Consider the following 12,378-nt stretch of genomic DNA (forward strand, 5'->3'; position numbering starts at 1 on the left):
GGTTACAGAGCCCTCCCCATTGATTTCTATGTCGTTTCTCCCTGCAGCACAATGATCCGATCCTGGGATCACACTGATCTCTGGCTGGAGAAAACTTTTCTTCCTCCAGACAAACTTCATGTCTCCTCTCCCAGGGGGGGGGGGGGAGGGGCCGGACAATGAGCAGAGCCCCTCCCTCTACAAACCCCGCCCCTGAACTGCAACTGACTCATTGAGCTAATTTCATTCCTCTCTTCATTCCAGAGATTCCTCTGAAAAGCTGTCACCTTTCCAAAATACCAAGCCTGCTTCCCTACCACCAGCACCCACAGAGCCCTCCTCATCCTCACCTGACCTTCATCACACAGGAGGGGGCAGAGACAATCCCTCCAAGGAGAAAAAAAAATCCTAAGTCTTCCCCCCCCCCCCCCCCCATACAAGTGCTGATCAGGGGCTGCCTTCCCTCTTCTGGCTCCCACATCCCCCCCAACTTACCATCCAGGGGCCACCTAGTGCTTGCTGCTCAGAGCCCCCTCTGAACTTCTCCTGCTGGCAAGGTAAGCAGAAAACTTCCAGATCCGTGTATTTGTCTCTCTCCCCCCTCCTGTCTATCACACGAGCCGGGAGCTTGGAATCCTTGTCGTTTCTAGCATGTTTGGCATTTTTTGGGTTCCTTTCTCTCTTCCTGATTACTTTGAGCTTGGATCGAGCTGGAGAGGACGATAGCTCAGAGCTTGGCTGACTCTGATCATGGCAAAGGGTTGCTTTTCCTTGATTTCGCTTCTTTTTGGCTGTCCTGGTGATCCTTCCATAGAGGGCGACCATGGATCTCTCGTTGTATGGGCTGATCTGGCTTTTTCAGGTTGGGGTCGGACCACTAAGGAGACTGTGGATTTGTTTACAACTTATTGGACTGTTTTTAGTGTTAAATAGCCCCCCTCATGCCCCCTTTTTTCCTCATTGTCTATAATCAGATTTTAAAATATATATATATATATATATATATATATATATATATATATATATATATATTCTCGTACCATTTATTGTTCATCATTAGCCAGAGAAACTTTGAAAACTGCACTTTTTTTTTTTTTTTTTGTTTTATTGATTTGGTCTTTGTTGCCTCCCCACCCACCACCATCTCCCCCCAGCCTGGATTCTGCTTGGTTCCTGTATCCATGTAAGTCCTGATCCTTTGTTTTTCCATCTTTCTGCTGATCTAAGCAGGAAACCCCCAGAGCTGGGCGAAGCGTGGAGCTTAGTTTTCCCCCCAGTTGGTTACAAGTTGAATTTTCTCTTCTTTTGTCTTGTACAATGTGTATTTTGTAGGTGTCTCCCCCCCACCCCCAAGTTTTAGTTTTGAGATTTAGATTATAAACCCTTTAAATGCCACCAACCACCTCTTCTGAAACTTTTCAAAACTTGACTTTGAAACTTTTTGTTCTTTTCTCCATTGAAGTTTCAAGGTCTTTAGTAACTGTTATTTTATATTGAAAGTGTTATTTATACATTGACACAGTGTTTATTTTTATATATTTTGACAGTATTATTTTTATATGTTGACAGTTCTATTTTTAGATTGACCTGTTTTTTTTTTTTTTTTTTTATGTAGAGTGTATTCTTTATAGTATTTTAGATTTAAAATACTACTTTTATATGTCGAGTGTTATTTTATATTTAAAGTGCTACTTTCATATGTGAAGTGTTCTGTTTATATTTTATAGTATTTAGGGACTATTTTTATATTTGTAAGTGTTTGTTTTTATATTGAAAATATTTACTTTTTTAGAGTTAGTTCTTTATTTAAAGTGTGTATTTTTATATAGAAAGTATTTTTTGCATTGACGGTATCATTTTTATATGTAATATGTGAATTCAACAATGCTCTGCTTAGTGCTGGTGACTCAACCCCTTGATGTCTAAGCAGTGGCAAGCTCTTTGTCTTGGATCAGGGTGTTGGTAAAAGGGGGGGTGGGGGGCAGTTTATGGGGTTACTGTATTTTCCATATTGCCCAACTGTTGCTGACCAGCTTGTAGGAAATGGGAGCCGACATGGAAAGCTGGAAGAAGGAGGGGGAAGGTTGTAGGGGAAGAAAAAAAAGGAGGGAGAGGGACAGATAAGGAGGGAACACAGCAGGCTTTCAAAGTTTGCTCTCTTTGTTCAGCTGCTTGGGCTCTATGGCTCTGCCATGCTGGCTGTGCTCAGCATTAGTTGTATTTGTTTTGTAGTATCTTCAGTATAAATAAAGCAGGAAGCTCCCTTTTTTTTTTCCTTTTCTTTTTCCACTGGCAACTAAACAAATCTCTTGAAGGGGGTTGGGTGGGGGAAATCACAGCACAAAGGCCCAGGATTGTTATTGGCGCTACTGGATTTAACTAGGAAAACGTAAGAGCTGATCTTGTGTGGCAGAGTGAGCTATAGAGAACTATTTACAATAATGTTTCTGGGACTTTCTAAGTATTTAGACTGTACATTGTAGAATCTCCTTTGGCTCTACAACCAACTATGTAGTGAAAGGACTTGCCTGATGTCCAGATTGAATGCATTATTAAGGTTTGTCCTTCTATTGCATAGTTTTGGTAAATTGAAAGAAGGATGTACAGTCAATTGGACTGTATAAGGTATAGTCAACCTAACCCCCAACTTGCAATACCGAGTCGCATGACAAGTGAAAACGCATTAATTTCAATAGTGGGTGTTCCAATCAATGTGACTCAAGTTGCAGAGACTTATTAAAAGTTTTCTGCAGTACTTTGATGAGACTTCAGTGTGACTTTGAGGCACATGGACTCTAATGTCACATTAAAGTGGGGACAGTGGGGTCACAGCAGTGTGAACCAAGGCTAAAAGTCTCCTTACATGGAGCAAACGGTTTGTTGACAAACACTCCTATGAATCTTCATTTTGAGAGCTATTCTATATATTGGATGGCAAGATTTTAGAGGGATCAATATTTCATGTCCCCAAAAAATGATTGGAAGTTGTTGGTAGATATCCATGTTTTTGTCTCTAATAGCTATATTATCACAATATGATTTAGCTCTGTATGTATGTAACAAAGTCAGTAAAAATGGTTAGATTGGCCATATGTTGCCTATTTCTGGCATATCTGACAACTGGGTCATGAATGTCGGAAGACATTGTTATCTTATAGCTTGGAACATTTGCAAAATGGTTCTATTCATTGTTGTCAAACCTGTGTCACATCTATGCATTGGTAGGTTCGGAGTGGATGTGTGTGATTGGGTTGGAGGACAAGTAGGTCTAGATGTCACCTTATGCACCAGTGCTGGTGGTATCTCTTCCCATGTAAGGTCAAAAAAGAGTCATCCATACTGAATATTGATGCCATGGGTGGCAGAGGTTTCCTTGCTAAGAGCAAGCTCTCTGCATGCTCCTTGTACAGTGACCGAGCTGTCAAAGACCGCTTCCGGTCTCTAGTATTGATTGGGAGCAACCAGCTCCCAATTATGCGACCACAGCGACAGCCAATCACAGTGGTTGCATGATCCAGCAGACCTGTTCCTGAGAGCTTACAATCTAAAGGTATGCAATATAATAAATATAAGTAAGTATAATATTAGTAAATAAGTATAATATTGCTCTAGCAAAGTCAGTGTCTTTTTAGGTTTGGGTTTATATGTACATGGTGCCTCTATAGTGCCGTTAGGCTAGAGAGGGCAATAAGTGTCCTTGTAAATGGAAAAGGTTTGGGACTTTGAGTGAGACGTGCAAGCACGCTCCCTCCCCATGCATATGGAAAAGAAGAGTTTTGAGACTTTGCGTGAGGTGAGTATGCATGGCCAAAGGAACAGTCAATTTTATAAAAAACATTGATTATGAAGATGGTAATACAATATCATAGTGTATGCCCAGGTGAATCGGCTAAACAGTATCATGATTTACATAGTTACATAGTGGGTGAGGTTGAAAAAAGACACAAGTCCATCAAGTCCAACCTATGTGTGTGATTATGTGTCAGTATTACATTGTATATCCCTGTATGTTGTGGTCATTCAGGTGATTATCTAATAGTTTCTTGAAGCTATCAATGCTCCCCGCTGAGACCACCGCCTGTGGAAGGGAATTCCACATCCTTGCCGCTCTTACAGTAAATAACCCTCTACGTAGTTTAAGGTTAAACCTCTTTTCTTCTAATTGTAATGAGTGGCCACGAGTCTTATTAAACTCTCTTCTGCGAAAAAGTTTTATCCCTATTGTGGGGTCACCAGTACAGTATTTGTATATTGAAATCATATCCCCTCTCAAGTGTCTCTTCTCCAGAGAGAATAAGTTCAGTGCTCGCAACCTTTCCTCATAACTGATATCCTCCAGACCCTTTATTAGCTTTGTTGCCCTTCTTTGTACTCGCTCCATTTCCAGTACATCCTTCCTGAGAACTGGTGCCCTGAACTGGACAGCATACTCTAGGTGCGGCCGAACCAGAGCCTTGTAGAGTGGGAGAATTATCGTTTTATCTCTGGAGTTGATCCCCCTTTTAATGCATGCCAATATTCTGTTTGCTTTGTTAGCAGCAGCTTGGCATTGCATGCCATTGCTGAGCCTATCATCTACTAGGACCCCCAGGTCCTTTTCCATCCTAGATTCCCCCAGAGGTCCCCCCCCCCCAGTGAAGCCATAACCGAAACCGTTTACAAACCGTAAAAACCACATTAGTAGCAATGCAGCAACCCATAATATGATATGAAGCAGTGATCATACATCTGTATATAAAACTATTCTATAAAGTAGGTGCGTGGTGTAGGCCCGACGCGTTTCATGTGTAAAAAAATAAGTGTCCTTTCATCTTTGTCATGATCACTGAATGTGCCATCTCCCCTTTTAGAAAAGGTGCTACTCTACTTTGGTCCGACTTGGGGGTGATTTCAGCCCTTGTATAGGCTCCTAAATAGCATCCAAGTTAGATCAAGTCTGAGGCAAAGTCATACGACTTTGCCATTGCAGGAGTGTGAACCAAGCCTTAAACTTTTCTGAAAACAATGCAATCTGTAATGAGCACTTCTAACCACTTGCCACCCGCAAATGACGGCTGGACGGCTGGGCGGTGCGGCTCTTGTTCTGGGTGGCCATATGATGCCTCCCAGAATGACCGCTCTCACGCGCCGTGTCATAGCAACAGCTGCGGCTCTTTAACCATGTGATCGACTGTGGAGATGCCGGTAATCAGCGCTTCTTGCCTCACACTGACAGAGTGTGAGGAGAGGAGAACCGATCAGCGGCATCTCCTCACAGGGGACAGCTAGGTATGTAATCGGGGCACTGATCATCAGTGCCTTGATTACATTTAATGCCCACCAGTGCCAGCAATGATTGCCCACCACTGCCAGCAATCAGTGCCAGCAATCAGTGGCCATTAGTGATGCCTGTCACTGTTGCCCATCAGTGCCGCCTATTTGTGCCCACCAGTGCCGCCTATCAGTGCCCAGTGCCACCCATCAGTGTCACCTATCAGTGCCCATAAGTGCAGCATATTCATGCCGCCTCATCAGCACCCATAAGTGCAGCCCATCAGTGAAGGAGAAAAAATACTTATTTACAAAGTTTACTGAGAGAAACTAAGAAAAACTTTTATTTTTTTTTTTCAAAATTTTTGGTCTTATTTTTTCTAAAAAAAAAAATTAAAAAAAAAACCCAGAAGTGATTAAATAGCACCAAACGAAAGCTCTATTTGTGTAAAGAAAGTGATAAAAATTTCACATGGTTACAGTGTAGCATGCCCACGCAATTGTCATTCAAATTGTGACAGCGCTGAAAGCTGAAAATGGCCTGGACTGGAAGGGGATGTAAGTGCCCAGTATTGAGGTGGTTAAAACACACACACTCATTACTGCCTGCTTACTAATTGTATGGTCAAGAAATGCTTGGATTGTTCCCAGCGCTTACAAAAATAGGCTAAACATGGAATCTAGCTAGGCTAATTCACTTTTCTGCAGGTTTTTAGAGTAGGTAGATTTATCATTTCAGCACTTTATTGTAATCTGGGCAAATCCTACCTTTTGGATTAACATCGTGCATACATGTATCCAGATCAGAATAGGGTAATTAGACAAGCAGACAATAGGACTAGATAGAAAGGTTGGTTGATCTATGGTGTGACTAGGTGAATGGATGGAATTGTTTACTGTCAACGTGAATTGGTCATTGAAATGCACATACTACAGGGGGTGGAGGGAAGAGCACCTGTGATAACATCTTTCTGTTTGTTTAGGACTGGAAGGATAAAGCCGGGTACACACTATTAGTTCTTTTTCATGCAACCCCAGCGGGTTACAGCGGGGCTGTTCTCCCCTGCTGAGCTGTTGTGTTCTGGAAGGGGGGTGGCCTCCCCCCGCCAGAACACTCTGATCAGCGCTCCCTGTTATTGGCTGAGAGCGCTAATTGGGAGTCGTCGGCTGCTGGTTTTTCAGCATGCATGCCTGACATACACATAGGCCGAATGTCTGCTGTTTTTATTTTTTTTTGTTTTTGTTTTTTTTAACCGGCTGTTGTCTCCTGACATTCGGCCGGTGTGTACGGGTCTTAATGGCTGGCCTTACATTATACAATTTTCCTTTTTAGATTTACCAAAACCATATGAGGTGAAACCTAAACACTTTCAATTAGTATGCAACTAGGCAGGCCCTTGCACTACATAGCTGAAGGTAAATCTAAGGCCGGCCATACACGGTTTAAATCTGGGCCGGTCCAGCAGGAACCGGCCAAGTTTTGAACCATTGATGGGCAGTCTGAATGTACCAAGTTGATTGATCTACTTGGGTACAACCAGTCTGCTGGATTCTCTTGCGATCTATCACAATCGAAGCGGTTGCTATAGCCGCCAGCGATAATCACTGTCTTCTCCCTGCAGGGAAGCCATCCTTGCCTGGAGCAGACAGTTGCTCGGCAGGAGGGATTCACCTGTCGGCACTGTCTGTGTCAATGTTCAAATTTGCACCGTGTATGGCCTACCTAAAGGAAATTTGAACAAGAAAATTATATAGCGTATAGCCAGTGGATTTCTCTATCTATACTAATAGACGAATTCCCCCTGCCAGACCATTGTACTCTGTGCTGTCGGAATTGGACCACTGTGCCAAAACTCAAGAGGCTTTATAATTATACCTTAACTCTGATTTTAAAAAAATGAGGATTTTGCTTTCTTTGGCCTGTATTTGCATATGTAATGTCTGCGTGGCACTGAGCTGTAATGTTTACATTACAAAGTACTATGTATACTGGAGTTCTGCGCAGAATATTAAGTTATGGCAAGATTGCATGTGTTTGTATAAGTGGATGACCTCTACAGTCATCTTGATTGTAGTTCCATGTCATGTCTCCATGGTGTCTTGTATTATGACTTTGACACACTGTAATTAATCTTTATAATAGGAAAAGTAGGTTAGATAAAATTAGAACAAGGCTGCCCAATCAAAGAAGGCTTCTCCAAGGAAAAAACATTTTAATTCATGATCAAGTGGGTGTGTATTGTGAGCATGGTGTTATACACTTCTGCAACCAACCACAATGTAACAACTGGGCAGCAGCATGGCAGTCATTTGTTTAAATTGATACTTGTGTCTCTGCCTCATAATATTGAGGTCCTTGTTGATTCTTCCAGGGCTGCATAATGTTGTATGGTGAGAGCTGTTGTAATCCAAGAAAGCTTGGCTCTAGATGTGGCTTTTGGTCAGTCTACATTTTACATGAAACTTCTCTTTAACTCAATTGCTCTTTTGTCCATTAAAGTGGTTGTAAACCCACAAACAAAAAAACCTGCAAGACAAAGGCATAATGAGCTAGTATGCATAGCATACTAGCTCATTATGAATTACTTACCTTAGATCGAAGCCCCCACAGCGGTCCTCGTACCCTTGATATTAGTTATTTCCGGGTAGCGCGGGCTCCGGCGCTGTGATTGGCTGGAGCTGTGATGATGTCACTCCCGCGCATGCGTGCAGGAGTACGTACGTGCCATTGCTTCAGTGCGCATGTGCCGATACAGGGGATGTTTCCTAAACCATGCAGCTTTAGGAGACATCTGGGGTAGCTGCAGGTATGCCTTATTATAGGCTTGCCTGTAGCAAAAAGTGGTTGTAAAGGGTTTACAACCACTTTAAAGCCCTACTTCAACTCAAACTTGCTGGAACATTACTTTGAAAATTTACTCCGAAGCCTCTCTTGAGAGGATGTCACCATCCCTACTACCAACCACAGTTATTGATTTAGATAATTGGGACTGGCACTACGATCAAGATCCACAATATTGTTTTGGTTTAGAAAACAGATTTTTATGACACCAGGTTTGAAAGTATATATTATACATACACAAATAAAATCATATAGGTCATGCAGCATACCTTCAGTGTTCTAATGGAGTCCATGTCTTAATGGGTTATGGTGGGTGGTCATTATGTTATGGTTGATTGGGGTACATAAAAGTGAAAAACACTTTCAACCCAAGGTCCCTCCTAATATCGAATAGGTTAAAAACAGGGCGTGTGTGTGTGTACAAGCATGTTTAGAAGTGTATTTCAAGCATTTCACATGTGTATTCAAACTTCAGGCAAAACAAAAACTTTTTAGCCAATGGAAAGCACTAGAGGGAGGAGACCAGTTCATACAAGCTTCAAATTCCTGAAAAATGCTCAAAAATGTCCACTTCGAGCATTTTCAGGCATTTTAATTGAATTTTGTGGGGCAAAAAATGCCCAACTCTGTCTCAGAAGTAGCTTCTAGAGCTACAGGAGTCTGAGCACCCCTATGGGAACAGTCACCATTGTAATGCGTGGGATTGGGGATGTTGAGCATTTTGGAGCTTGAGGCTAGAAAACGCTCATGTGTGAATGGGGCCTAAAACATTTTAACATTTTCCAGAGAGGTTTACTTAATTTTAACTATTTTAATTAAACATTAAGAATGTATTCAGGTTTATATCATTTGCTTGCTTTGTGTGACTCCAGAGGAAGCTGTTTCTTTACCATCACCCTGGTGATTCACACACCTAGGACAGGACAGTAGTATGTACAGTGATTGTCATAGGTGATCCTGGATGTTTCAACACATAGTTGACTCCTCCAGAAACTCAGCTTATGAGTAACTCACTTGTGTCTTTATTAGTGGTATCACCAAGCCTGGGCTCTGTTTAGCTACCAGGTTTTTTTAGAAACTCTCCCAGCCAGCCCAACAAACTTTACTAGGAGTGTATGAACTGGAATCATACGGAACAAACTTTCCTTTATACCCGCTCTACACCAGAGTCCAATCATAAATATAGACATTCCGGGGAATATTCTCATGACATCAGTTGTGGAGATTGTGGCCATGTGCTGTGTTGGAAAAAGAAATGAGCAGAGCTGAGGACTGTTAGCGTTGTTTAGAAGATTTCACAGGAAAACCTGTAGTTGGATATATCGGGAGGGGGTATTGCTGCTTTCTTCAGTCATATGACATGACTTAAAGGTCATGACTTGAAAACAAAATACATAAAAATAATGATTTTGCAGACAATAATTGAGAATTCATATCGTATATAATTTTTTTTTTTAACCGGGTGGACTTGCCTTTTTTTCAGCCTAGCTAACTATGTAATTAATCATTAATAACTATTCAGTATTATATGTATAGTAGTAGTCTATCTATCTATCTATCTATCTATCTATCTATCTATCTATCTATCTATCTATCTATCTATCTATCTATCTATCTATCTATCTATCTATCTATCTATCTATCTATCTATCTATCTGTTAAAAAAAAAAATGACTTCAGGTAAATGGTGGCTACTTTGGTTCTCCATGGTCCTACTGTGTGTAGGAACATAGTGACTCTTCACTTGGGAGTGAGTGAGTCACTTACTCACTCCCAAGATGGACTACATTGGAATTTTGTAGTGTGCTTAGAGCTGCACAAATGACCGAAACTACAGTGCACATCCTATTCCAAACAAACAGTAGTGAGGGGAAATGGAGAAGTTTGGGAGTACAGGGAGGCAGAAAAACACAGTAATAAATTATTTCATGAAGAATAGATTACAGGGCCATTAAGCAGTGGATTTTTGGAGAATAAGGAAATTGTTTAGTGTCCCTTTTTTTTTTTTCCCAGCACAGTACAGCCTTTTTCTGCTGTCCTTGCTTAAAAACAGCCCTTGACTCTGTTCGTGCAGCCATCCCTTACAGTTCACATCTTCTTGTTTTGTTTGCTCATCATGAAGTTGTTAAACTGGTTCCCGATCTGAAACATTTCTACTTGTATTCATCTCTGTCTTCCTTGGGGCATATTAAATGTGACCCCAATAAGGTGGTGAAAGAAAACAAAAAAGGCCATTTATGGAACATAGAATTTTTTTTTTAAACAGTTCCTCACCTTTTTGATGTATGAATTCCACTATTAAAAAGAATTACCTATGTACCTTCTAATAGGATATTAAAATCAAAGCGGTAGGTTCTAAATGTTTACTATTGATTTTGATTGTACAGGTTGTTGGAGTTGTCTATTGTGCCCCCATAGTGTTGTCCTTTCAGACTGACTTAGATATGTGCCTACAATTCTTTCTAACTGTAATCCTATGTAATGTGCAGTTCTTGTGATTTCTGTGTTGATCAGCTATGTCTCGGTATAATTGGATGAATGGTTTGGAACATCCATGACAATTTTATATTGCGTTTACAGTAATCGAGTGTCAGTCCTGACTATTCTATGGACACCTCCTGTCCACAGCTGATATCTCTGGCTGCTCTTTCTGTAAAGGGTTCAGCCGCCTGGTGGTTTAAGACCTCCCTGTAGTGATTTATGACCATCTGAAGATTGACCATACACAAGCAGATCTGTACATGGTTTAGGCAAAAAAAAAACTTTGGTCACATTTGCATTTACCGTAAGGCAAAGGAGAGAACTGCATCAATGTACAGGACTTGTAATTTAATATATTTTTATTTTATTATTCCTGGTTACTTCTAGAAACATGTATTTAGGCTCAGAAATGAAATTGCAGGAGAAAAGGTGTATGCAACATATATAAGATACATATGCCCATCCATAATTTGGTTTCTCTGAATGTGCTGATGGGCAAATATAGTGATTTTCTTTTCCTTCATCCTGTGGTTGAGGGAAAACAAGTTGGTTATTGTACAGCTGGCCTAAAACACTCTCTTGGTACAGAGAGATTAATAGAAGGATTGAAATTGTCTGTCTTGGACAAAATGCTGTTTTTGGGTTCCCATCAGTTCTAAGTGCCTGGCTTCATCATCTCTGCTAAATGGGAACGTAGGCCTGTCTAAGCTATGAACTTTCTCTCTAGCAAAGATCACATAATACTATACCTAGGCATCCAGTCATGTGGCATCACTCAAAGTTTGGATAATCATGTACTACAGCATCCCTTCTTAAATGTTTTACCCCAGAGGAAACCTTGAAATATTTTTCAGGTCCCAATGACCCCTTGTTGAAATGTATTCATTGGGGTCAGTGGGAATAATGCACATTACATTGGTGGTCAGTTGAAAGAATGCCTATCTTACAACGATGGTTAGAATGTCATTTTACAGACAACTAAAAAGATCCCTGGTGTCATGCCACTGGCTCTGTCAAGTGACATTGGGCATGGAACTATGGATGCACCATCAGATAGATGGAAGGTCAATCAGCCACAAGTCAAGGAACCCCTAGCTGCCTCTGGGGGAACCTTGGTTGATTATTGCTGGCCTACAGGACAGGTAAGAATTTTAGCCCTTTTTACCACTTTTTTTGTATTTCAATGATGGAACATGTTCTAATGTTTGATATAGGTCCTTTAAAAAATATAAACCAATGTTTACTCTAAGCGGTAGCATCTTTGTACAGGTCATGATTGTGAGCGGTGTGAGTTTTTTTTTTTCTGTGTAATTTTAATAGTACTGACTTTTGTAGTGCCAGATAGAATCAAAACCAAAAACATCCCAGTAACAGTGAGCCCCCATGCACACTGTCACCCGCACCGACCCCTGTTCTATTCTATGCAGATGGTGCAAATAAAACACCTCAGCAGTGAATAAGGGCCTATTCTTTAACAGAAGAAACCCCCATTACATAAATACACTGTGATGTCCGGCACACTGAGAGGATTAGCTCAATTAACCCCGTCAGTGCCAGCAGGCATCTTTAACACAGCAGTATTTCAGTGGCCTCCCGGGGCAGTGGGAGGATTATCTGCCAATCAGAGGCTCTTTAAAGTCCTACTTATTGATATGTTTGTAAGCTTGTTTAATTTGGTAACATTTACATTTGCATGTTTTTTATTTTTTATTTTTTTTTTTTTTTTTCCTTATCTGAAGTAAGAGAGTCAGTAGGGTAAAACTTATTTCCTCAATCAGTGAGATTTTAGACTTCAATAGAATGGATCTGATTGGTGCCTACAGGTA

The 12,378-nt window shown here is 40.9% G+C and overlaps 1 protein-coding gene across 6 annotated transcripts in view; it reads left to right on the forward strand.

Moving 5' to 3' along the window:
• Positions 1 to 204: 204 nt before the first annotated feature.
• LOC141110765 (transcriptional enhancer factor TEF-1-like) overlaps positions 205 to 12,378 on the forward strand; it is a 126,171-nt gene continuing 113,997 nt past the window's right edge. For 2 of the 6 annotated variants that reach the window (XM_073602358.1, XM_073602361.1), the window contains exon 1: positions 205 to 536. The gene's annotated coding sequence lies outside the window, so the exon portion shown is untranslated. The other 4 variants (XM_073602359.1, XM_073602363.1, XM_073602364.1 and 1 more) reach the window with 3 other exon arrangements.

Source organism: Aquarana catesbeiana, linkage group LG10, assembly GCF_042186555.1.
Source record: "Aquarana catesbeiana isolate 2022-GZ linkage group LG10, ASM4218655v1, whole genome shotgun sequence".
Classification (NCBI taxonomy): Eukaryota; Metazoa; Chordata; class Amphibia; order Anura; family Ranidae; genus Aquarana; species Aquarana catesbeiana.